This window comes from Peromyscus californicus, unplaced genomic scaffold (assembly GCF_007827085.1).
Source record: "Peromyscus californicus insignis strain IS unplaced genomic scaffold, ASM782708v3 Scaffold_5__1_contigs__length_169319896, whole genome shotgun sequence".
Lineage (NCBI taxonomy): Eukaryota > Metazoa > Chordata > Mammalia > Rodentia > Cricetidae > Peromyscus > Peromyscus californicus.
Window position 1 is genome coordinate 122,450,174 of NW_026294573.1, and position 26,072 is coordinate 122,476,245.

Below are 26,072 nucleotides of genomic sequence, written 5' to 3' on the forward strand. Positions count from 1 at the left end.
ACTTATTAAAGAAAATGAGACAAGAATATGGGTATGAGAGACTGTGTGTTCAAGGAACGGAAGAAGTGTTTGGTGGAACAAAGACCTTGCAAGGTTTTACCTGCAGCATGTTTATAGATGGTAATCACACAAAATCAGAGACAGACAGCATTGTGCCTGGAAGAATGGATAAGAAGGACCCACACACACACACTCACACGTACCCTATGTTACTGATCCAACATAAAAGTGCAGGGAATTTCAAAATTAGAACTCAATTTGTAAATTTTATTTTCTGTGCTTTTATGGAAACTTCCTCATGTCTTAAATCATCGCTGAAGAAGACTAAACCAGAGAGAGCTAGAAACCTTGCAACTACAATTAAGGAATGCTTGCTGAATCATCTATGAATGTGATCCAGAGTTATCGACACTTAATTCTTTCTACCTGACAAATTGATGGACACACACACACACACACACACACACACACACACACACACACACACTCACACAAAAACAGACAACTGTAAAAATAAAACAGAAAGAAAACACAAGGTTTGGGAACCACATTGCTTAATTCGTCTCCCATTGTTGCCTGGTTGTTCTTGCTGCACACATCACTGCATTTATTAGGAGTACTTAAAAACTGCGTTTTCCTCCCATACTGTGGATCTCTGGGGTTGTTTCCTCAAATCAGAACATGCACCCAGTTCCTTGTTTATCCAAAATGAAACCAAAAATAACAACTTCTTGAAAAATATTTGTGATCATTATTGGTTTGGTTTTTGTTGTCCTTTGTTTTTTGTTTGTTTGTTTGTTTGAGGAAGATGATCAATCCACCTGGAGTTTAATACTATATGTTACTATAGTAACTTTATAGCCCTTTTGGCTTGGACAAAAGGGCTTCATCTCGTCCATTTCATGCTCCTGTGTCGACCTACTCCCTCCCAGCGTTTTATTCTATCTGTCTTTAAGGGTATCTGTGGGAGTCACAGCTGCCGGTCTTTTGTAACAGCAAGCAGCTTGCGCTGTGTGAACTGCTGAGTTCTGAGAGGTCTTCCATGCTGATGGCATTATTGAATTTCAAAGCAAAAACTAACAACATTCAACTGCTGAATACATATTCATATTTTCCTGTATACTATATATTTTTCTAGAAATACCATGTAATCTATATTCTCAGAAAAATATATAATTGCAACTTAATAAAATTATATATAAGAGCTTGGGAAACACCCTAATGCAATATAAGTTGAAAAACAGACATGATCAGGAAAAATCAGGCCAGGGAATATATTAGCTTTGTATGGAGTCATTTAAATAGGATTTTTAAAAATCATTAAATAAGTTGAGTCTTTTATGTTGGACAAATATTTAAACTTTGTTAAATGGGTAAGTTTTTAAGCAACCTTAATACATATGCTGAGTAATATTATTCCCTTTAATGAAACTTACTTTTTTATATGACCCTTTGACCAAATTTGAGTTGTGGTTTCTTGGGAGAATTGATTCTTTACTTCCAAAGGCAGATCATCATAGTTGTGGGGGTAGAAGGGGATCATTTTAATGTATTCAGAAATTTTACATATGGATGTACTGAGAAAATATTTTGACGATATTTCTGTATTTCACTGTTTCTCATTTAACCAAGGAACCTGCCAAGCTTGAAGCTTCACCATACTCTCCAATGAAGTCCAGTACTTAGTTTCACCCTCTGCTTTATCAAGGGCAACTTTGGTGAGATTCTTTTTAGCATTTTGCTTCTGTGATTTTTCCAGTTGTGCTCATTGCTGTGGTATAGGAGTGGGGAGTGTTCAGAACCATGTTAACTTGCTAAGTGTCTGGTCCGCAGGGTAGCCAAGTTCCAGCAAGGCTCTTGACACCTCTGCCAGGGTTATTGATACCTCACACACCCCAGCTGAGGCAGATTGTTTTGGTTAGGTTTCATATCCATAGCATAGCCTGTAGTTAGAGGGGGGGAAAAGCAGCAAACATGTGATTGACAGCCCACACCTCCTGGGCCCTTCTTACTACCAGACACAACATCTGCTATGCCCTGTGGAGCAGTGAACCAGCACACCGAGAGAATTGTTGGTAGCATTGTCAGGGTGGATTTTCTTTAACCCTTTGTAGTTACTCTCTGGAGAAAAGTGAGAGATAATTTCACTTAAGATGTGAGGGCAGATGCAGGGGTGGATTAGAATGCCTTGTTTTAAGAAAATTTCCCTTAAAAATACAGAAAATGACATAAAAAAGAGACTCTAGTACAAATACCTAAAAACCTCATCATTCTCTTATTTATTATAAAATGATGATTTATAGCTTTCTTTGCTATCATGATCCAAATAAAAAAAAACATTGAACTTAAGTTGCTGGTAAATGGCTTTGGTTTTAACTCATGGTATATCTTGAAAGAATGTTTTCATTACAGCTTTGCATATTTAGATCGTTCCTCCATGTTCAAAAGCTATTATGAAGGTGGTATATTAGTTGAATAAATAAAAACGCCTCCATATATCTGCACAGAGTTTTAATAAGGCAGGACTACTGTGACCTTTACTACCCTTGCACTTTTGATGTATTGCTTCAGAAACATATTAAAGGTCTTGCCATGGTCATATGGTCCCATTGTCATGAAAACACAAGGAAGACGAAGTAACGGACCCATGACTAGAGGGCCACAGGGAAAGCATTTTCTCCTGTAGTAATATTGTTACTTTTGTTTACTTTCTGTCACTTCACTATTGGCTCACACTGGTGAGAACAGAAGAGCAAAAGATGACTTTCCTGGGGTAAAGTACAACTGCTCACACCTGTTCCATGCATCTAATTATTTGTTGGTTTTCAAAAGGTAAGTCTCTCAGGGAACAATACACCAAGCAATTATCACTTCTCTGGAGGAAGTCAGCATGTCTTCACCATAGACTTGCCCACACAGGATGATGAGCTGAAAGGAGGAGACTCCCCAACATTTGCACCTGTTTCAGTCTCTAGGCATTTGCAAAGGTGCTCCAATAAGAAAATAAAGCCTAATCTTAGACAAGGGCATTTCTCAAACTGGGAAAATATGACAGTTGGGTTAAACATATTCAATCAGTAGACGACAATCTCTACTGCAAAGATCTGAAATCCTAAATACTCCAAAATCAGAAACTGTCTAACTGCTGTGGATATCGCTCTGTATAAATAAAATGCTGATTGGCCATTAGCCAGGCAGGAAGTATAGGCAGGACAAACAGAGAAGAGAATTCTGGGAAGTGGAAGGCTGAGGCAGAGAGATGCTGCCAGCCGCTGCCATGACAAGCGAGATGTAAGATACCAGTAAGTCACATGGCAACTTATAGATTAATAAAAATGGGTTAATCTAAGATATAAGAACAGTTAGCAAGAAGCCTGCCACGGCCATACAGTTTATAAGTAATATAAGTCTCTGTGTATTTACTTGGTAGGGTCGGAGCCACTGCGGGACTGGTGGGTGAGAGAGATTTGTCCTGACCCTGGGCCAGACCCTGGGCCAGGCAGGACTGGAGAAAACTCTAACTACAAATGGCGCCCAACGGGTTGGCAAGAATTTTCACCTAAAACCTGAGAAAAAAGATTCTAAAACAGAGCTAAAAACAGCTTCCTAGTTGTCTCTCTCAGGTTAGCAGCAGCCTGCAGGTTCGAGCTACTCTATGGCGGGTTCATGGTGTGCGTGCGGGCTTGACCTAAGCTATGTTACACAGAGATGTCTCCAAGCTGCTCACTATGCTGTGTGTTGGATATAGTTTTTGTTAGTTTAAAAAAAAAAAAAAGAGGTTTCTGGGCTACACGCTGCTTTGATAAAAGCATAGACCCACTGTTTCTGAGAGTTGATGGCTCCCAGAGCTGGCAGTCAATGTACCACCACCATGGTGGGAAGCTGAGGTGAGTGGAGCCATGAGCCACCAGCCACAGCGGCTGTTTTGGTCTTACAAATGCTGCAGTTTAAAGCAATAGATTCACAATAAGACAGATTCAGGTGGAACAAGACTTTAAATGCTTTACAATGTGTGTAAAAATGTACGTAGACTTGAAAGAGAGAGAAAAAGGAATATATACAGTTATATAAAGAAATACATAGTTTAAAAAAATAAAGTCTTTAAAGAGACAGTAAAGGTAATATGAAAAATAAGCCACGTAAAGATGGATATTACACAGAGAATCTGGATCGTGTTGTCTTTGGGATTTTAACTGCAGAAAAAAATTTGATTGTAAAAGCTGTTGAGTTCAGCCAATATGTATATTTTAAAGATACGTTGACTTCAAAATTTGGATGTAAGGATATGTTGCTTTGGAAAAGAGGCTCTGCTTTTGTTTCCATGGAAAGCCAGAGGCTATAAATTTGTTCCAGATTAAGATACATCAGGTTGGACCAGCCAAGACCCCCTGAAAGGTCTCCGATGACACCATGGCCCAGATGATCCAACATCCAGAACGGTTTCAAGGCAACTGGCTTAAATGATATACCCTCACGGACTACTCCATAATCCTAAAAGTTTCTTTGTGTCCCCATAAGATACAGTACGCCCCTCCAGCAGGAAGTAGTAAGAGAAGCTATGCCCAAATTCCCAAATATATCAAGATGGCTTTGGAGATGGAATTGGCTCACTCCTTCTCTAAACCTAAACATATTGCTAAAAACAAAAAAAACAACAACAACAAAAAAAAAACCCAAAACCCAAAAAACCAGTTGAGAAACTCTTTTGTCCCATATCAGAAGAGCCCTCTGGTGTGGGACAGAGAAAAACCAATATTTTTATATAAATCAGGTTGATTATAAATACAATCTCTTTTGAAAGAAGAAAAGGGGATATGATAGAGATATGATAGGATGAAAGGGTAGATTATTGAATCTACTTTTAAAGAGCAACTTGTTTAAAATGTTTTATATTGCTATGGATTTTAGTTTCTTGATACAAGTTTAAACTTAATTTTGTTATACTGTATATATATTTCTATTCTGGTTTAAGGTATTGTGTTTGTACAGCTCATTTAAAATTGCAATGGATAATTAAGACATAGATTAATAATTAGTCATCTATGATAATCATACTTGTAGCCATGTTAGTTAAGTTTCCTAGGTATACATAGAAATATTCAATTAGATAAGTAATCTTCAAACACTTCAAAGATCTATAGAATATGTCATTTAAAATGTTTTAAAAATTTAGACTTTCTGGACAGTGAGACATGTCTGCTCCTGGCAGCACCAATTTACTCCCATGAATCTCCAGCAGTAGATACTCTACTTATACAATTTTGGTTGGTGGTGTTGCTCAATGGTGGAGTGCCCATTTAAAATAAATGAAGCCCTGGCTTCCATCCCAAGTACCCACAACAAAACTATTTCATTTGCTTTTGAAAGGGACAAAAATATCCTCCTTTCCATTGAACTCTCAAAATTTTGTAGTAGAAGTATTTTTCTGAAACATAAACTAGAAGAGACAATTAAGTGGGCTTAATAATCTGCGCCATGCTTTTCATGGTTAGAAAAATAACTCAGGATCTTTGCTTAGATAGCAGCCTACCAATGGACAGCAAATCCAAGATCATTGACAAGATGGAGGGAGTAATTCCTGTCTCTCAAGGTGTGAAGATTGGAAACAGAAAATCATGAAGTAAATTTGCCTTCAGATTTCTCTAGAATCTGCAGTTGCCATCTCTGGACTGATGGGTAGTTATCTTCAGAAGATTAACTTCCTGCTTTGGGACAGATAAAAGACAGGGAGTCTCCACTACCCCACCCCAATGCCTGACTCCCACATCCACCCATGTTTATCTCAGCTCCACAATTTTCACTAATTCAGAAACAAATATTTTGGCTCCATCAATACCCTTCACAGCTCTGGTATTTCACACTACAGAAGAGAGAATTACAGGTTTACTTTGACAATAGCAGTAGACTTTACAAAAGAGTAGAATCTGTCACAGTTGAGAGGATTCTAGTACATTCTGCCAAGGCAAAAGGAGATCACCTGAGGCTGTCCCTGTCTCAGTAACCTGTTTGAATTTACAGACACTGTGGGGCTGGAGGTCAGAAGTACAGTCAGTGCCTTGCAGAGCCCTGGATGTGGAAGGTGAATCAGGCAATACTTTTCAAGCTTCCTTATGATGCCTGTGTTCTACCTAAGAATGTGTAGAATGTATGATGCCTGTGTTCTACCTAAGAACATGGTCCTAAGGTAGGAAACCATGAGGACATACCTTGAGGCGTTAAGCTATGATGTCCTTGGAGTTCAATACCCCTAAATGTATTGGGAGAATTTAAACAGTGGCGTTGATGAAACAAGCAAAATGAAAAGACAATAGTCTTGAGTCTTCCTCTGAGGTGTGGAAACAACAGGTTCTTGATTAAACGTGATTTCCCAGCAGTGACCAAAACCCATTTTTCCCCTTCCTTTCATGTTCTAATTTGTGCTTCTTCAAGGTACCCACAAGTTAGAAGAGTGCTTCCAGAGTTCCTCTGGGAAGCTCAGATATTTTAAGTATCAGGCAGTTATTTACACTTATGTATGTTGCTATATCTCTAACTATGTGGATCCAGCAATCCTTTACAGAGGTAGTAATTAAAATAAACTCCGTGATAGTAGATTATATAACAAATTTTTGAAAATTAAATAGTTTAAATATAGTTTATAAATTAATGACACCTTATAATATGATTCTTTATAATATTTTAATACAAATTCTGAATCTAACTAATTTTCGTTAACAATCTAATTTTGGTACTACCTTTATAAGAGTTCTTAAACCAAAATTAACCAAAAAAATTTTTCAAGTTACAGTGACCCAAGGAAGCAGATAATTTTAAGATAAAAGTACAAAGATGTTGAATGCATCCGTGTGTTTACTGGTTTGTTGCAGTAAAGTAAATAAATACAATATTTTCAAATAATGCATACTTTGGGAATTATGCCTGATCATTACTGAGCAAGATCTTCTGACCCAAAGCCTAATCTTTAAATCTTGTATATAATTAATTAAACACAATATTGATTGATCTTTCCCTGACCTTCAAACACATAAACCATATAAATAATACTCATGTGCTTTTTTATTTTGATGGTTTGGAGGCATACTTAGCAAGGTCAAAGGTTGAACATTGTAGGACATATTTCCCTTAATTGTTAGCTATATGTCTAAATTGAAAATATGTAGACAAGTTGAGGTGAAGAGATGGCTCATCAGTTAACAAATTTTTACTGTTCTATGAGAGGTCCTGAGTTTGAATCCCAGAACCAACAATAGGAGACTCACAAAATGACTGTAACTCCAGCTCAAAGGGATCTGAAGCCTGATGCTGACTTCTGTGAACAGTGTTCCTCATTCCCCGTGTGTATGTGTGTGTGTGTGTGTGTGTGTGTGTGTGTGTGTGTGTGTGTGTGTGTATTACACAAAGTAAATAAGATACATTTTAAAAAACTATTTAGGTATGATAGATTAGTCTCCCTGTGTATTATTCTCAACCTAGAATGTTATAGATCTGTGTGTATGTAAGCATATATCTATACATATACCATATCTTTGTTTGTTTTCAGTTAGCATAATAGTGGTGTGCTTCTGATACATTTACCTAATTATTGTTTATCAATAATAAATTGGGAGTCAGATATTGGGGTAAGAACCTGAATGATCAGAGAAGCAGCTGGGAAGCCACCAGTGTCCTCCTGTCTTTCCTGTTCCTCCATCCAAAAGGCTGAGATCCTTTATCCACCTATCCTTAATACTTCCTGTCTCCTATCTGTCCTCAGTCCTCCAAAACCTCTATGATTAACTTTGGTCAGTTAGTGGCTAGATCTGCCCTCTGACTCTAAGCAAGCTTTATTGTCAGAATGCAATCAAAATATCACACATTTCCCCATTTTTGTCTAAATGAGAGGGAAGTTTTTAATGCTAATGTAGTAAAACTATATACAATAAGAACAATTATCAACTAAGAATTACATTCACAGTGTCCAGTCCATTTGTATTTGGCAAATTCAAAGAAAATATTACATTATCTAGCCTATCTTGGTATATCCAAAGTTTTGTAACTTATTTACTTTCTATTCTAATTTGCATTACCAACCCAAAACTATCTTTTTATGTCTCTCAACCTTATACACTTTACCTCTTTAGTGAGTTTCTTTTCTGAATTTGGTAACAAGGAAAACTATAACTATCTAGTCTTCAACTCCATCAGAGACCCAAGAAGGTTATAATATTACCTGAGTAAACAGGAAGTATAGAGCAAACAACTTCCAAAACTCTAGAAATGATAGAAACAGATGGTTATTTGAACAGTCACCCAAGGTTCCTTTGTAATGTTGGGACATCCATCTTTGGTCTACAGGCGTAGAACATCTGATAGACATTTCTGTCAAGCAGGAATTTTGAAGGACTGTCCTGCCTTGTCTTGGCAAAGTTTGGCAGTGACTTTCTTTTGTGTCTTGCATGTCCTATTTGGACAGCATACTGTCAGTTTTTTAATAACATAACTATAAGTTTGGTCATAATAGGTGACTAACTACTAGCCTGCACTTCTTTATTACCCTAAAAAGGTTGTAATAATAACTTTCAAGGACTAGAAATTTATATTACATTGCTAAATGAGTTGCATAGGTAAAATTACTTAAACAAGAGTAGGAATGTATGTACAGTATGTTCTAACAAAATTAACCTTAAATTTGTATCAATATAAAAAACCCATACCAATATAAAATATTTAAGACTAGTAGTTGTATTTTTAGTTGAAAAGTAGATTGAATAATTTACTCTTTTATCCTATCATTTCTATGCCCCCTTTTTTTCTTGTCAGAACGAGATCCCTGAATCTAATTTCCTTTGTTCAGCTTTTTTCCTGACCATTACCAATAATAGCTTATAACCAACTCCCCCTAAATGATAACAAATATCCATAACCCACTGAATTACAAAAAAATACCTATCCTACCTCTTGGGAATGTGGATATCATGTTCTCTAGATTGCTTTCTGCTGTCTGAAGGCCAGGGAGCAACAGCATCTCTAGGGGACCCTGAGAAAATTGGGATAATGGTCAAATCCTAGAAGAGCTAGCTGTATCTTTTGTTGTCCAGTTTCTGTGTAATGGGAAAGTGCAGGGCTTATCTCAAGTCCTGGCTAGTGTAGTCTGTGAAGCTGGACCATCTCAGCTAGCCACCTTAAAACTCTCCTGAGCAAATTGTAGTCCAAATCCGATCTCTTGGTGATGTCTGTCAGCTTAGTGGTATTATCAAAATCTGGGTGGAATCATTGTTTTGGGGCCCCATTATCCTTTTGGAGACTTCCAAAGTCACTGTTAGGAAGGGTCATGGTTCATTGAAAGAAACTTAAACATTTAAAGTGTCATATGCAGCAGATCTCAGAAAAGTTAAAGGACCACAATTTGTTAAGTATATCTGGAGTACACAAACTTAATTCCTAGTAATCTGATTTAAACATAAGCCCCAAATCATGCATAGGAAACTAGATTAAGCCTATTTCTAGAATTAGTACTCTATGTGACCATTAGTGTCACATAGATACTTTAATATACATATATACTTTAAATATATATTAATCTTATAAATTTTTAGATAATATTTATACCTTAAGAAAAATTTTAAAGAGTCAAAATAAAACCGAAAGAGTATGAGATTAGTGACAATAGAATAGTTGCTTAATTTTGTTTTTTCTGTCCCATAGTGGGTGGCTCTTCTGATATGAGACAGAGATTTTGGATTTTTCTTTAATAAGCATGCTTGGGTTTAGAGAAGGAGAGAGCCATGCTCCAACTCCAAAGCCCTTGCCTGTAGTATCGCTCCTCTCTCTCATCAGTTGGATTCCCGGAGCTCAGCCTGGTGCCTGGCAGTGGATCTCTGTATCGGCCCCCAACAGTCACTGGACAAAGGCTCTATGATGACAGCTAGGTTATTTGCTAGGCTGGTCACCAGAGTAGACTGGTCCAGGCACCCTCTGGACCACTGCCAGCAGACCAAGGTATGGGCCAACCTTGTGGATTCCTGAGAGCCTCCCCAGCACCCTGCCTCTTCCTATTCCCATGATGACCTCATCTATCAGGATATCTTCCTCCCTGCCCTCCTACTCTGTCCCTGTTTCAGCTTGACCCTCCCATTTCCCTTTGTTCTCATCCCCCACTCCTTGCCCTCTGCCCCACACCCACACCCAGTCCACTCATGTAGATCTCATCCACTTCTCCTTCACAGGGTCATCCATGTATCCATCCTAGGGTCTTTTCCTGTTAGCTAGCCTCTCTGGAGTTGTGGGTTGCAGTCTGGCCATCCCTTCCCTCACATTTAGTATCGTGTGGTATACTTGTAATATGCTCTATGCTGTAATATGCAAAAAAAACTTTCATTACTAGAGAAATATGCTAGAGCACTGTCAATCTTAACTGTAATGGCCCTAACTGGTGGTCATTCCTGTATCTAACTGGATAAACTAAGGATGGCTTTCTAATAACCTTGGGCCATTCTTCTTCAGCTTCATAATGCAATGATGTGGTAACTTCTTCCCTAAACTCCTTGGTCTATGTGTGAATATTTTTCTTAGTTTCATTAGTATATCTTTCTAAGGAATATATATTATCAGTCAGTGGCTTTTTTTTGTTTTTTGTTTGTTTTTGTTTTTTTTGAGACAGGGTTTCTCTGTGTAGCTTTGTGCCTTTCCTGGAACTCGCTTTGGAGACCAGGCTGGTCTTGAACTCACAGAGATCCGCCTGCCTCTGCCTCCCAAGTGCTGGGACTAAAGGTGTGTGCCACAACCGCCCAGTCATCAGTCATTTTTTATATGTGGCATATCAAACAAATATGGTGGGAAGTGAAGTTATGTTCATAGGGATGCACCATATGGAGTGATTTTGATCTTTCTAGAAAAGGACTCATTTTCTTTTCTTTTTTTAATTTTTAATTTCTATTCATTTTTCAGAGGTCTTTAAAAAATACCACTTTGAGAAACACTATAAAGAGAGGTTTGGAAGAGTTTATGTTCAAAGGAAGTATCACACTGTTAATGGAACATAAGTTACTATTATTTTTTTTAATGGGCAAAAATGGAAAGCAGACATCTCAACCAGAGAAGGACAGTTGGGAGAAAAGGTTAGTTCAGGTAGGAATCTTTGGCCAACAATCCTCCAGTGAGCACCATGTATTTTAAAGGAAATTTGACAGAGAACACATTTCTCAATTTGATTTGGGCTATAACCAGGTGATTTGAACTAGTTGCTATAAACTTAGTATGAAATAAACAAATAGGTTACACATTTGAAATTTGCTTGGCAGAGCAAATTGCTCAGAGACATTCATAAGTAGAGACAATATCCTGCTGAAATAACAAAATATATTTTATTATAAGATATCAGTGTGATGGTTCTAGGTTCTCTGTTTAGAGATATGATTCTCCTTAAAATGACTCAATTATGAAGAAAGATCATCGAGTCTAACATTACCAAGATTATTTTCCGACATCCTCTAGCTTACTTGTATCTCACCTCAAATGCTTTTATTTTGTTCATTGTTGGAGTCTGCGATTTCAGCTCTGACCTATTCCAACCTATTGAAGGGTTCTTGGGTAGAGGAGAGAAGAATGAGGAAATATTAGAAAGAAAGATAGAAGGAGATAAGAAAGATGGAGACACAAGATAGCTTTGGGACGGCCCTGGGTCAATACCCAGCTGCCCAGAGGTTTATTCAAAAGGGCTTTTATAATATGCCAAGAGAGGCAAATGATCTCCTCCTTGCAAGATCAAGGCACACCATACAGCCAAGTGTAGACCCTTCCAAACACCTGGGATACACGCCCCTGGCCAAATCGTCCCATTATGCAGCCCTGTTGGGTAAAGCAAGCCCAGATTTTCTGACCTTGAGTAAGTTCTCCCTATATAGCCTCTCTGGGTCATCACAATTCATCTCTAAATGAATATATTGGTTATATAATATATTGAAAGAGCCAGGGATATTCATATAATGTCAATTCTCTTTCCCTGTAAAATTGAAAATCAAATTCAATTTTAATATTCCCTTTCATTTCAGTTATTTAATTGGAATTAAACTTTACATTTGTTAGTATAAAATCAATTTGTACTTTCTTTATAGCAAGTACATCAGGGCAGCTTATAGCAATATCATGTTCTTAGGGATCACATGCTTGTGTGTGTTCATATGTGTGTGTTTGACTATGTATGGTACATGTGTGCATGTGTGTATATGAAATGTGTGTATATGTGTGGGTGTGGGAGCACATTCTGTGTGCAAGTAGATGCACATGTGTGTAAATAAACGGTTAGAAGTCAGAGGTTGGTCTTGTGTTTCTTCCTTAGTTACTTATACTGTATTTTTGAGACAGGGCCTCTCATTAACCTGGAGTTTACCTCGAAGTACAGATTGACAGGACAGAGAGACTCGGGGATGCACATTATTCTGTCTCCCTAGCAGTGGTATTCTAGGCGTGCATCTGGATTTTTATCTGGGGGCTTGTGGTCTGAACTCAGGTCCTCATGTTTGTGCAACAAGCACTGTTCAGGTCCAGTCTCAATGGTTGGGATCAGCCCAGTTTGGTCCCATTCAGGCTCGACTGGTTGAATCTGGTCTGGTTGAAGAAAGGAAGTAATGGTTTCCTCTCCCCTAACTCTTCCCAGATCCTCCCTGCCTCCCAAATTTAACACATTTTTGTTTCCACTTGGACCAGAATTTGTCAGATTTTATTTCCATTGTTACATCATACATCAATGTAAATTTTTCTAGCTATGATATTTGCTCTAAATGCTTTAAGGACAAACTGTGTTATTAAAGAGCTGATAGTACTATTATTATTATTATTATGCTTCAATACAGCAATTAATTAGCAGTATTATCATTGTTAATCATTACTTTCATGTCTTGTCTGCATGATGCTACCACCACAGAAGTCATCCGGCATAAAAGACAAAGACATTATTAATCGCTTTGATAGCAGCATTCTGATATCCCTCGGTGCTATAAAATACGTGCGTGTGTACTTACTTGTAATTTTAAGACCCATTTGTCTTCAGCAAACATGTCAAAAGTTTTAGTCAGTCAAATTTAATTAAAGAATATTAATTTGGATATGATGGTTTTCACCTATGATTCTAGCACTTGGGAAGTTAAGGTAAAAGGAATCTGAGTGATATCAGAATGTTGCTAACTGACTATTTGAGTTCACAGCCTGGTCTACACAGTGAGATCCAAGCCAGCCTGACCCACAGAATGAAATGCTGCTTCAAACACCAACCCTCATTTTTAGAATACTTATGTTTTGACAATTTAAGACATTTTCTTTTCTGTTCTTTTTTGATATTTTATTATTCATTCTGTTTTTATTGTGGAATTTACTAATGCTAATTTATGTTACTGATCTACTTGGTTGTTTTTATTCTTAGTTTTCGTTTTTACCCATGCTCTATCTGGATGTACAGTTAGAAGAAAGCATGTATCTTTTTCTATTTTCATCATGTTTTTGACTTTTATGTACCACCAATCTTCCACAAAAATACAAAATAAAACCAAAAGAAACAAACTGCAACATTTGATTCATTTTATTTGACCTAATAGTATAATATTTGTCTTGGGATCATTCACCCCCCTTTCACCAAAGTCAATGTAATTATGAAGTATATATATATATATATGTCATTCATTTGATATACATTAGGTAATATATAAATATGTATCAAATTATATATCTATATATCTATATCTATATCTATTATTGTTAAAAACACTGTGTGTGTTGAAGGCTCATGTGTCACAGCAGGCAGTACACAGTACCACTAGTGAGAGGCAGTCCTTTCCTCCCCCCATGTGTGTTCTGGAAGAAATACAGTAGGTCTTCATGCTTGGCAGCAATTACTTTTACCTGCTGAGCCAGCTGCCTACCAACATTACACTTTTCAAAAGTTTGTTATATGTTACTTATATTTTGATATAGTCTACTAGATTCAGTGAGTTTTATTTGGTTCTAATGTTGATATTTCTACATTTAATTTCTATCTTTACCCTGTGCTTATTTTCTACCACATGCACTTAAACATATTTTCCTAGGGTGATCAATAGTCTACCATTCCGTTCCTTCTCTTTCTTCTTTCCCTCCTTTCCAAATTCTTCACCTTTTGTTCCTCTGACTGCAATTTTTCTTGACAACTTTTATTTAACCATAATAATATGTTTAATGTTTTTGTAATATTTATTAAGGCAGCAAGATGGTTTAGCACAAGATGTAAAAGTGCTTGCCACCAAGCCTACAGTATACATCCATGAGTCATGAGTTCAATCCCTCGGACCCATCTAGTGCAAAGAGAGAACTGACTCCCACAAGTTGTCCTCTGACCTCCACATTCATGGCTGTGCCATGAGACATGCCCCACCACACACACACACACACACACACACACACACACACACACACACACACACACACAAACACAGAGGGGGGGATAAATGCAATAAAATTTTTAGGTTATATTAACTGTCTTTCGCTTATTATTTTTTATTGATCATCTCATCTTCATCATCTTCCTCTCACTCTTTTTTAAATTTACTTTTATTACCTTTTAATATTCATTTTACTTAGGTTTTGTTGATCATTCATTTTTCCTTTCTGCACCCAACCATTCTTTAATAGAAATATAAATTTAAAAGCATGCGTTTTGTACTTCTTTCAGAAAATACTCTGTACTCATCTTACACCTGAAAATATAAAAATTCCATTTACTACCTTCTGTTGTATTCTCCTCAAGAAACTACTGATTGATAGGAAATTGTTCCTATGCTCTGTTCCATGTTTTTAATGCATTTACACTAATTTGGGATAATGCTTTAGCTTTTTCATTTATCTGTCTATTCCATGATTTTAAAGTATTTGTACATTAATGTGATTTAGATGTTTCATTAATTTCCTTTTTAGATTTTGATCATTTGCTTTTTATTTATAAGACAGAATATCTCTGTGTAGCATTGGCTGTCTTATAACTTGCTATGTAGACTAGGCTGGCCTTAAACTCATTGAAATCCTAATGTCTCTGTGTCCTTATGCTAGGATTAAATGTGCTCACTTTTAATCTGTTTTGAATAGTCATTGTATAATTATTATTGAATTTTATTTCACTCATAATTTTCATTTCAAAAATCCTTATTGATTACAGTCATTCATTTTTAAAAATGTGTAACTTTTATAGTGATCTCTTGAGAATGAGATTTTCTTACTTTTCATTCTATGCATGAAATATCTATATATGTAAGTTCTTCCTGATTCCTTTATTAACATATTTATAAATTACTTTCCTGTATTGTCTTTTATGGATTAGTTATTCTTTGAGTTTAGCTAATTCTTTGCAGTATTTCATCTGTATTTGTGTTTTTTCCAGTGCAATAGTTTATCAGTTTTTATTGCTGTTGTAAGCATTTACCCAAATTCAGCAGCTTTAGGCAGTCTTTCCATTCTGTAGATTGAGTCTGAGATGGATCTTACTGGAGTAAAGTCACCATGTTGACATTCTGTATCTCTGTCCTGTCTAGCATGGCTGTCTTTCTCCTGCTTAAAATAGGAACATTGGGCTCAGTCCTTCTCTACCATTAGCTCTGTTTCCCTCTGCTCCATAATTCTATTTTTAGGGACCTTTGTAATAATATTGAGCCCACAGACATAATCTGGGATAATCTCTATATTTTTAGGCCAGTTGATTGATAACCTTCTGCTTTCATCCCCTTTGCCACACTGGCAGGTGCTGAGAATTAGGAAGGGAATGCCTGTTGCTTTTGCAGAGAGTGACTCTAACTGTTGAAACCACAAATGGACAGGAAAACACTCAAGTAGGAGAGTATGTTCAGCAAAGGATTCTGACCATGTTTAACCTCATCAAGTCTCATCAGCTTCTTCGACGGGCGCAGGGTACTCTTTGTATTATTTCAACACAAAACTTTTGTTTTCATTATTTTAAGCGCAAATTGGTATGTCTCACTTTACTAGATTTTCTGTTTTTGAAGTGAGAGTAACAAATTTAATAGATTGTCAATTGTAAAAACTGGAACAACCAAATATAAAACAGATTAGAAGTAGTCAGATAATTAACATATGTAGAAAACATTGTGAAACAATGATGAGGAAGAGTATTTTAAGACATGAAAAATAGTACAATCTTAGATCTAAATATTCCCTAACAACAATATAAAACACTAAGTTGTTGATTACTATGATTTTCAAAATAAGTAAAAAAGAAATAAACTCATATATTTTCTAGCTTAAAGGAAAAAATTATCTTAAACTTTAAAATTTAGGTTGAAATAAGAGTTTAAAGCTTTACATAAGCTTAAAAAGAGAAGTACTATTCATAGTATTAGTAGCCTATAACTGTTAAATTAAGAAAATAAAAATACAATGTCTATTTAAAAACCATCAGTAATTCTGTATTCTATGCTCTGAAATATGAAAGTTTATGCTTAATTTATTAACATTTTTACTACATACTAATGTAATTGTATCTGTACAAAACAATTTTGTGCTATTTTTAAAAAGACTTTACAATATTCAGAGTTTAAACTTAGCAAAAAAATGCACAATCTGAATGATATAAAGTTTAATATCACTTCAACACAATAGACTTAACAAAGAAAACAATATATATCTTGCACAAACAGCAGAATACAAACAGCATTGATTTTACTTCACATAGAACTGCAAATTCTGCAGAATAAAGATCATAATCTCTGACTCAAAGAACACATCTGAAAACTTATACAAAATACTTATGACATTTTAAAATTATCTATTATGAAATCCTTAAAATTAAAAACATGATATAAAGGTCCACAGCAGAAAGAGAAATACAGCTTGTCAAAATGTGTGAAATACTTTCAGTAGGATTGAAGGCCATCCCTTGGAATGTTTTATCAGGTAAAATTAAGGAAACAGATAATTGTAAATGTTGAATCCTAGAAAACAATGCAGACCAAACATAAATTTTAAAGGCAACACAATTTACAAAGCATTAAATTGGTAAATTAGTAACTTGCTTTATAATGAATATTATAAAAAAGCTTTTAGATCATATAAAACTTAAAAATTTGTTTTAATAAAAATAGTAATTTGAAAATAAAAATTAAAAATAAAAAGTGAAATTTGCTGCAATTGGTGTATTTGTTTAAAGTATAAATGTTAACATATTAAATACAGATTTTGTAAAAATGGAAAAATTTCAAAATTAAAAATCTCTAGAACAGCTAGGAGGTGGTGGCACAAGCCTTTAATCCCAGCACTCAGGAGACAGAGGCAGGCAGATCTCTGTGAGTTTGAAGCCAGCCTGTTCTACAGAATGAGATCCAGGACAGGCACCAAAACTACACAAAAAAACCCTGTCTCCAAAAAACCAAAAAATAAAATAATAATAATAAAAAATTTCTGGATGAATGCACTGAGTTTTTTCATTGCATTTTATTGTTAGTTGTTTATCATGACTATTGTAGTGAATATGGAAGAAAGTCTTGTTGGTGCCTTAAATTTTAAAAGTCACACACAGTATTCTATTTAAAAATTTAAAATAATAAATTAAATGTAGTCCAATATTCATAACACTAGACAGGAAAAATATTCCACTGGTACTAATTTCCAAAATATATCATTCAAATATTTTGCCATTTAACACAACACAATGTAATGATGGAAATTAAAAATATATGGCATAATTTGATAGCCACTTAGTACTTATTCCTAACTAAATGAAAACAAACTAAGCACTACAGTAAAAATAATGGATACCTCTAGAATAATATGGAGTATTTATCATACTATCTTATCTACTTTAATCTATCAGTCTATTTTGTATTTAAGAAAAATTTAAAGTAATTTAAAAGGAGACTTGATACATCATTGATAGGAATGGGCATACATGCAGCAATTATGGAAGAGCATGGCATGTATTAAAGAAAAAAACTTAAAATAGACTTATGTTATAAATAAACTGACTTCTATTCTGATCCTCAAAGGCAATCAAATGACCCCTTTGTAAAGATTCCTGAACTGGCAGATCCATTGCAGAAATATTCACAACAGGCAAGATACCAAAAAAATCTGGAACCCTTGACACACGATTAAGAAACTGTGGTACGGACACAGGCAGAAGATAGTTCTGCCCACCCCCACCATGGCCTCATTTTTTTTTTTGACTTCTGAAGTTTTATTTTTTTATTATTATTATTCATTCATTTATTTTATATCCTGGCTGCAGCCTTCCTGCCCCTATGTTCCCCTCCCAGTCTCTCTCCCCCATTCTTCCCCTCTCACCTCCCAATCCACTCCTCTTTTGTCTCCATCCGGGAAAGGTGAGGTATCCTATGAGTATCATTAAAACATGGCACATCAAATTGCAGTAAGACTAAGCACTTCTTCATGTATTAAGGCTGGGCAAGGTGACCGAGTATAAAATGTAGGGTCCCAGAAGCCAGTAAAATAGTCGGAGACATCCCCTGTTCTGCTGATAAGAGTCCCACAAGAACACCAAGATACATAACAGTAACATATATGCAGAGTGCCTAGGTCAGTCCCATGCAGACTTCTTGATTATCAGTTCAGGCTCTGTGAGTCCCTATGATCTAAGGTTAGTTGCTTCTGTGAGTTTACTTGTGGTGTCCTTGATCCTTCTGGCTCCTGCACTCCCTTCTCCTCCTCTGCAGGATTCTCAAACTTCGCCCAGTGTTTGTCTGTGGGTCTCTGCATCTGCCTCCATCAATTGCTGGATAATGCCTATCTAATGACAATTGGGCCAGGTACCAATCTAGTCACAGCAGATGGCCAGTTAAGGCTACCACTGAATGAAATCAAATCAGAAGAGTGGTTTACAAAGAGAGATCTTGCAGTTCTCTGTAACAGGTGAAAGTGGAGGACAGTATACTGAATGAAAGGAGTCAAACAGAGAAAGAAGAATATCACATGATCTCACATATGTGAATCTAAACAAAAATGAAAGAGCAAACCAGTAAAATGTATAGATTGGCAAAACAAATTTGGATGGTACCACTTTGTCAGATATATGCTCAACACCTAAACTTCAAGAAAGACAAACTCTCAGAATCTGTTACATGTGGAAGACCAAATCCAAACAGGGCCCAAATGTAACATTCTCCGAAGTTAAATACTCTTTAACTCTTTAACTACAGTATTTAATGTCAAAGCTTTTTCACTTTGATTCCATTTGTATTATCATTTATTTAAGTAACAAAATAATGATTTTCATTACAATTTTTTTATTTCATTGAATTCTTTTCTCAAATAATATAACCTGATTACAATTTCCCCTCCTTCTACTCCTCCTAGTTCCTCACCACCTAACCTATCATCCAGATCCACTCTCTTTCTGCCTCTCATTAAAAAATAACAGGTTTCTAAGATATAATAACAAAATAAAACATAAGATAAAATAATCACTATCACATCAAAGTTGTACAAAAGCAAACCAAGAGAAGGAAAAGAGTCCACGAGAAGCCACACAAATCAGAAAAGCACTTATTTATACACTTGGGAATGTTATGAAAACACTAAACTAGAAACCATCATATGTACTAGTAGAGCTGGTGCAGACTATGCAGGCTCTGCACATGCTTCTTTGGGCATTGTGAGTTCATTTGAGCTTTGCTATGTTGATTTAGGGGGTCTTGTTTTCTTGGTGTCCTCCATCACCTCTGGCTCTTACATTCTGTCTATTTCGTTTCCTGAAGGATTTGATAATAACCCAAGAGGAAAGATTTGATGGAGACAATATTTAGGGCTGTGTTCCAAGGTCTCACAGTCTCTGCATAATGTCAAGAGGAGGGTATCTGTATTTGCTCCCATCTGCTACATCGGCTTTTCTGATGATGGTGAACAAGGCACAAATCTATGAGTATAGCAGAATGTCACTAGGCATCATTTTATCACTATGTTTTTTTGTGATCAGTAATTTTAGGTTTTACCCTAGGTCTCTTGGCTGATTATTCTCAGGTTCTTAATCACCTTAGCAGTGTCAGGTATGGGTTCCATCTTGTGGAGTGGGCCTTGAGTCAAATCAGAAATTGTCTGGTTACTACCCCATGGTTCATATGGTTCATGCCACCATTCAATGAGATAGAGAGTATTGTGACATCTGTATTGCTAGCATTTGCAGTACTGGGTATAAGAGAGAATTGCACCGAGTATGACTGGAGTTACATATGTCTATGCAAGGAGTCTATCACATGTTCGTCACAGTGCGATGAAAGTACAGTGGTCCTTTACAAGGTCTGTCTGCTGTAGAAAATATGCTGGAACCATGAGAGATGAATTTATGTTAGAGACTTCTCAGTGACTTCCAAATATCTATGGAAGAAATATTGATAAAGAAATATAGGAAGCCTTAACTGACAACCTAGAGAGGCCTCTTTTAGAAAAGTATTTCCAGTCCTGTCTTAGCTGGGGTTCTATTGTTGTGAAGAGACACCATGACCAAGGCAACTCTTATAAGGGAAAAAATTTAATTGAGGTAGTGGCTTAAAGTTTCAGAGGTTCAGTCCATTATCATCACAGCAAGGAGCACAGCAGGATGCAGGCAGATGTGGTGCTGGAAGGGTCGCTGAGAGTCCTGCATCATGCAGGCAACAGGAAGTTGACTGTCTGTCACACTGAGCTAAGCTGCACTCAAAGAGACCTCAAAGCCTGTCCCCACAGTTACACCCTTCCTCTAACAAGACCATATTAGTTAGTGACAGCCCTAGACACATATAACTAAAGACAATGCTAAATGGACTCAGCTTTTTATTATTGCTGAGTGTATGTGTAGCTAGAGTTTTCCTGCCTGGCCCACAGTCAGGACAAATCTCTGACACCCGCCAGTCCCACAGCCGCTCAGACCCAACCAAGTAAACACAGAGACTTATATTGCTTACAAACTGTATGGCCGTGGCAGGCTTCTTGCTAACTGTTCTTACAGCTTAAATTAATCCATTTCCATTAATCTATACCTTGCCACATGGCTCGTGGCTTACCGGCATCTTCACATGCTGTTTCTCATAATGGCGGCTGGCAGTATCTCTCTGACTCAGCCTTCCACTTCCCAGCTTTATTCTCCTCCTTGTCCCGCCTACACTTCCTGCCTAGCCAATGGCCAATCAGTGTTTTATTTATTGACTAATCAGCAACACATTTGCCATACAGAACATCCCATAGCATGTGTGTGTGTGTGTGTGTGTGTGTGTGTGTGTGTGTGTACACTTGGAGGCACAGGCAGGCATGTTTCTGTGAGTGTGGCCGCCCTGGTTTCCCTTATCAAGAAGTTTCAGGCCAGAGCTATATACCCTGAGACTCTCCAAAGCAAACAAACAAACAAAAATAAGTCATGAAATTGGAAAGAAGAGAGGGAGATATGGGAGGACCATGATCTGGATTTAGACTGAATGAAAAAGTGGACCAAAAATGTAAAACACTCAACTTGAATAGTTCTGTAGTTAGAGGATCCTGTATTTGAAAACTGAAACCTGAAAAATTCCAAAAATCTTAAAAATTTTGAGTATTGATATATGATACCACAAGTTTTCCATACCTGGACACTGAAGCATTGAATGTAATCCAAACCATCTTCAGGCGTGTATTTAAAGAATACATAAAAGATATCAACTTGTTGCTTCAAGTGGACTTAACACAACAAGTATTAGCTATGGAATCTAAATTAGTTTTAAGTGTTCATGAACCCTCTACCCGGGCATACACTTAGCTCAGGCAGAGCATAAGGTCTGTGCTTAACAATATTAAATTAGAAACAAGTAACAAAAATACCTGAAATCTCCAAATATGTGGGTGTATAAGAATCCACTTCTAAATAATCAATGGATCAAGGAGAAATTACAAGAGAAATTAGAATATAGTTTCAACATGATTGAAAATGAAATATAGTCGATTTGATGAAGGGCCTAAGTCAGTGCTTAGAAGTCAATTTATAGATTAACATATTTATATAAGAAGTGATAACTAACTGACTTAAGCTTTTGTAGTAATATTTGAAAAGAGATAAAATTATATGTACATACAAAAAGAAATACTAAAGAATAGGAATGAAGAGAATGTGAGTGTAACCAAATTTTATTCTGTTTAAAAAGGTTAAAAAACTAACTTAATTTAAAGAAATGGGGATGTTTTAAACTAAACCTATTAAAAGAAAGACAGGAGGTGTAGTCTTTTTGCACAGTTGATGCACCCTACTTCAACATCATATGTGTAGATTATATAAAACTCTATTGATAAGACACCACCTACTTTGGTCACAAGCCATGTTGAAATCATGTCGGTACTGGGTGGGAGAATTACTCACTGCTGCCTAACTTTTCTAGTACCAGAAAGTGCTATTTAGGCTGTTAAGGCAAAAATATCATCAAGTCTTACCCAGCTATGAAACCTGTGAACTACAATGATAACCACAGTGCCAAGATATGCTAATGGGTACAATAGTAGCATAACTGTTATGGACTTAATTTAATTTGATTTAATTTAAGGCCTGCTCCATAAGATGGAACTCATATTGCTTCCTATAAATATAGCCATAGTTCAGAGCTAGGGAGCTTTTGGGTTCTAGGGATGAACTCACTACTATAATGTGCCTTAACAGACAGTATCAAACTGCCCTATAAATTCATTTCTCTATATACAGAGATTAGTTAAGCTCTCAAACCTCATATGAGAGTTTGTGAGGTAGATTGTGGTTAATACATAAACCCACAATGGGACAATGTAGAGGAAGAATGTGTCGGTCATGTGCTCACCAACAAATAGCATAACTTTATCAACGTCTCATCCTCAGAGATCATTGCAGAGCAGGAGATGGGAAAATCCCAAGAGCCAAAGGTCAAAGAGGAACACTGAATGAACAGTGAAACACTGATTTTTGGTGATGACAGGATTGCTGAACTCAAACTCACAGCAGCTGTGGGTTCCTGCAGAAGACCAGGACAAAATTAAGCCAATCCACCTACTAGCATGATGTGGGGAGGAGCTCGTGTGCTACTCTCCACACCTGAGCATAGTTAATGACTTCTGGGAGAGAGAGGGAGAATTGGTTTTCTTGAAGATAAAAGACCCTAAAGGGTGACTTTATGCCCATGAATACATGGGCAGAATAAATTTGACTCCGTGAAAAAGAGAACACAAAGTGGAAGGAGTAGTTTTGGGAAGAGTTAGGAGGAAGAGGGTGGGGTTAGTATGATCACAATACACTGTATACATGCATAGCATTAAAGTGTGCTGGCAAGATTGCTCCAGAAATCATGCCTGCTGCAAAGTCTGATGAACTGATTTTCCATTCCTGCAACTCACATAATAGAAGGCAAAAGCATATTTTTGTAAGTTGTCCTCTGACCTCCATAAGCGTATCAAGGCATGCTAGCTCCCACCCACACATATGAATACATGTAATCACACATACTAACCAACTAATTAACTAACTAAATAAATAAATGTAAATCATAAAGGTGATAAACATTAGAAAGACAAATAAAGAAAATATAAGGAAATCCCATATTACCACTACAATATGAGGAAGAGGAAACTCATGACATATTTACAGTTAAAAAATAAAGAAATAATAGTTTTAGTATATATATTTGACAACATAGATGAAATAGATGAAGCATCAAGAAAACAGAATTTCTAAAAGCTAGCTCAAGATGAAACAGAAAAATCTGAACACCCACCCCACTTATGTACATAAAAGTAGAATTTGTCATTTTAAAATATAAAAATAAAATTTTTAATAAAGAAAAATCAAGTCCTCGATGGTGTTTCCGACTACTCCACATTCTATTGGAGAGTAAGAATGATCAGTCTTACTCCAATTTTCCCAAATGGAGAGATACTTTTAAGCTTATTATATGAGGCTTACATTATTCCAAAACTAAAAAAAAGTTCAAACATGAAAGACTAATATCCTTCATGAATAAACATGTAAAAATTTCTAACAAAATGTTATCAAAATGAAGCCAGAAATATATAAAAAAGGATAATATATACTGAGCAAATGGGATTTCTTCAAAGGATACAGTTATTTTAACATTTGAAAATCAATTATTATAATTTACATTACCAGATTAAATAAGAAATAACCTAGGATCCTTGAAGCAATTGAAAGAGTATTTTCTCAATCTTATAAGCATATACCCAATATTTCTTATAGGTAATGCCATAGATAATGGTGAAATATTGAAATTCTAGAACCATTAAGTGCATTTAGAAGAACGTCAGGCTACAAGATTAGTAGTACACTATCAGAAAATCTGAACAACCCACATATGTACATAAAAGTAGAATACATTATTTTAAAATATAAAAATGAAACTGTTTTAATAAAGAAAACTCAAGTTGGATGGTATGACTATCTCACTATCTACTAAAGAGTAAGAATTACCAGTCTTACCCCAATTTTTCCCAAGTGGAGAGATACTTCCAATGAGACTTACATTATTCAAAAACTAAAAAAAAATATTAAAAAATGAATAGCCTAATAGCCTTAGTCAATTTTCAGTTAGAAAATGAATTTTGGAAAATTAATACTCTACCAAGTAGTATTTTAAAACATAAAATGATAACAAATATAATAAAAGATTGTGCTGAAAGCTACAAAACATTCTTAAGAGAAATTAATGAAAACAATAAATCAATAAAGAAATACATCAAGCTTGGTAATAATGGTATCCAAAATGGTTAGGGTATTCTCCACTTCCTTCCAAATTATCTATATACTCAACCACAAAGGAAGTCACAGTATGCTTGCTTGCTTCTCTCTCTCTCTCTCTCTTTCTTTGTCTTTTACATCTTGACTACAATTTCTCCTCCTAGTCCCTCCCCCTTACACTCATCCTCCCTATCTCTTCAGAAAAGGGTAAGCCTCCCATCTCAACCAGCCATGGTATATCAATTTGCAGTGAGAATAGGTACTTCCTCTTCTATTAAGACTGAACAAGGCAACCCTGTAGGAGGAAAGGGTCCCAAAAGCAGGCAACAGAGTCAGAGAAAGGTCCTGCTCCCACAGTTAGGAGTCCCACAAGAAAACCAAGCTACACAATTACAACATATAAGCAGAGGGCTTAGCTCAGTCCCATGCACTCTTGCTAGTTGTTAGTTCAGTCTCTGTGAGCTCTTATGAGACCAGGTTAGTTGATTACATGGGTTTTCTCACAGAGTCCTTGACCCATGTAGCTCCTACAATCCTCTTCCCCTTCTTCCACAGAATTCCTGGAGCTCTACTTAATGTTTAGCTATGGATCTCTGCATCTGTTTCCATCAGTTGCTGGGAGAAGCCTCTCTAATGACAATTGGGTACAGGAGGCTTTTTATTTTTTGTAGTTGTGTGGGATTTTATTCTAACTTTTTTTTTATTTTGTATACCAACCACTGTTTCCCCTCCTTCTTCTTTCTCCCCTCCCACCTCCCCTATCCCACCCCCATTCACTGACTAATGGAGGTAAGTTGCAGAGACTCCAAGCAAAGCATGTGTCTGAGCTCCTAGACTTCAGTTGAAGAGAGGGAGGAGGGACTATAGGAGCAAGGGGGTGGTGGTGGTCATGAGCATGATGGGAAAAATCACAGAGACAGCTGACCTGAGCTAGTGGGATCTCACAAGACTGCATGGGACTGAACTAGAACCTCTGAATGTGGGTGACAGTTGTGTAGCTTGATCTGTTTGTGAGGCCCCTGGCAATGGGACCAGGACCTATCCTGGGTACATGAACAGGAGACATTTTTAAAAAAGAAATATAAAAGCTGGTTCAAATTTTATTTAGAAATGATGAATATCTGGCATAGCCAAAATTTCTTGGGGGAAAAGATACTTATACCCTCTACCTTCAAGACTGATTATAAAGCTCCATGATTTGAGGTGCTTGAATTTTCTTTAATGGTAGTTAATCACACCAAAGAATCAGCAAAACAGTACAGAACCAGACCTAGTTTTAAACATTAGAACTGAATTTCTATTAAAGCACTAGAGAAAAGCACTGGGGAACATTTTTCCAACAAATGAAGCAGACCAACTGAGCATCCAAGTGGAAAAACGTGAAGGTTGAACTCTACCC

General features: G+C 36.4%; 1 protein-coding gene across 3 annotated transcripts in view; it reads left to right on the plus strand.

The window, feature by feature from the left end:
* LOC128096701 (uncharacterized) overlaps positions 1–26,072 on the plus strand; it is an 868,750-nt gene that overhangs the window by 799,844 nt on the left and 42,834 nt on the right. The window contains exon 7 of one of the 3 annotated variants that reach the window (XR_008213714.1): positions 1,633–1,718. The exons of the other annotated variants lie outside the window; for them this stretch is intronic. The gene's annotated coding sequence lies outside the window, so the exon portion shown is untranslated. The remainder of the gene's footprint in view (positions 1–1,632; positions 1,719–26,072) is intronic. 3 annotated transcript variants of the gene reach the window in all.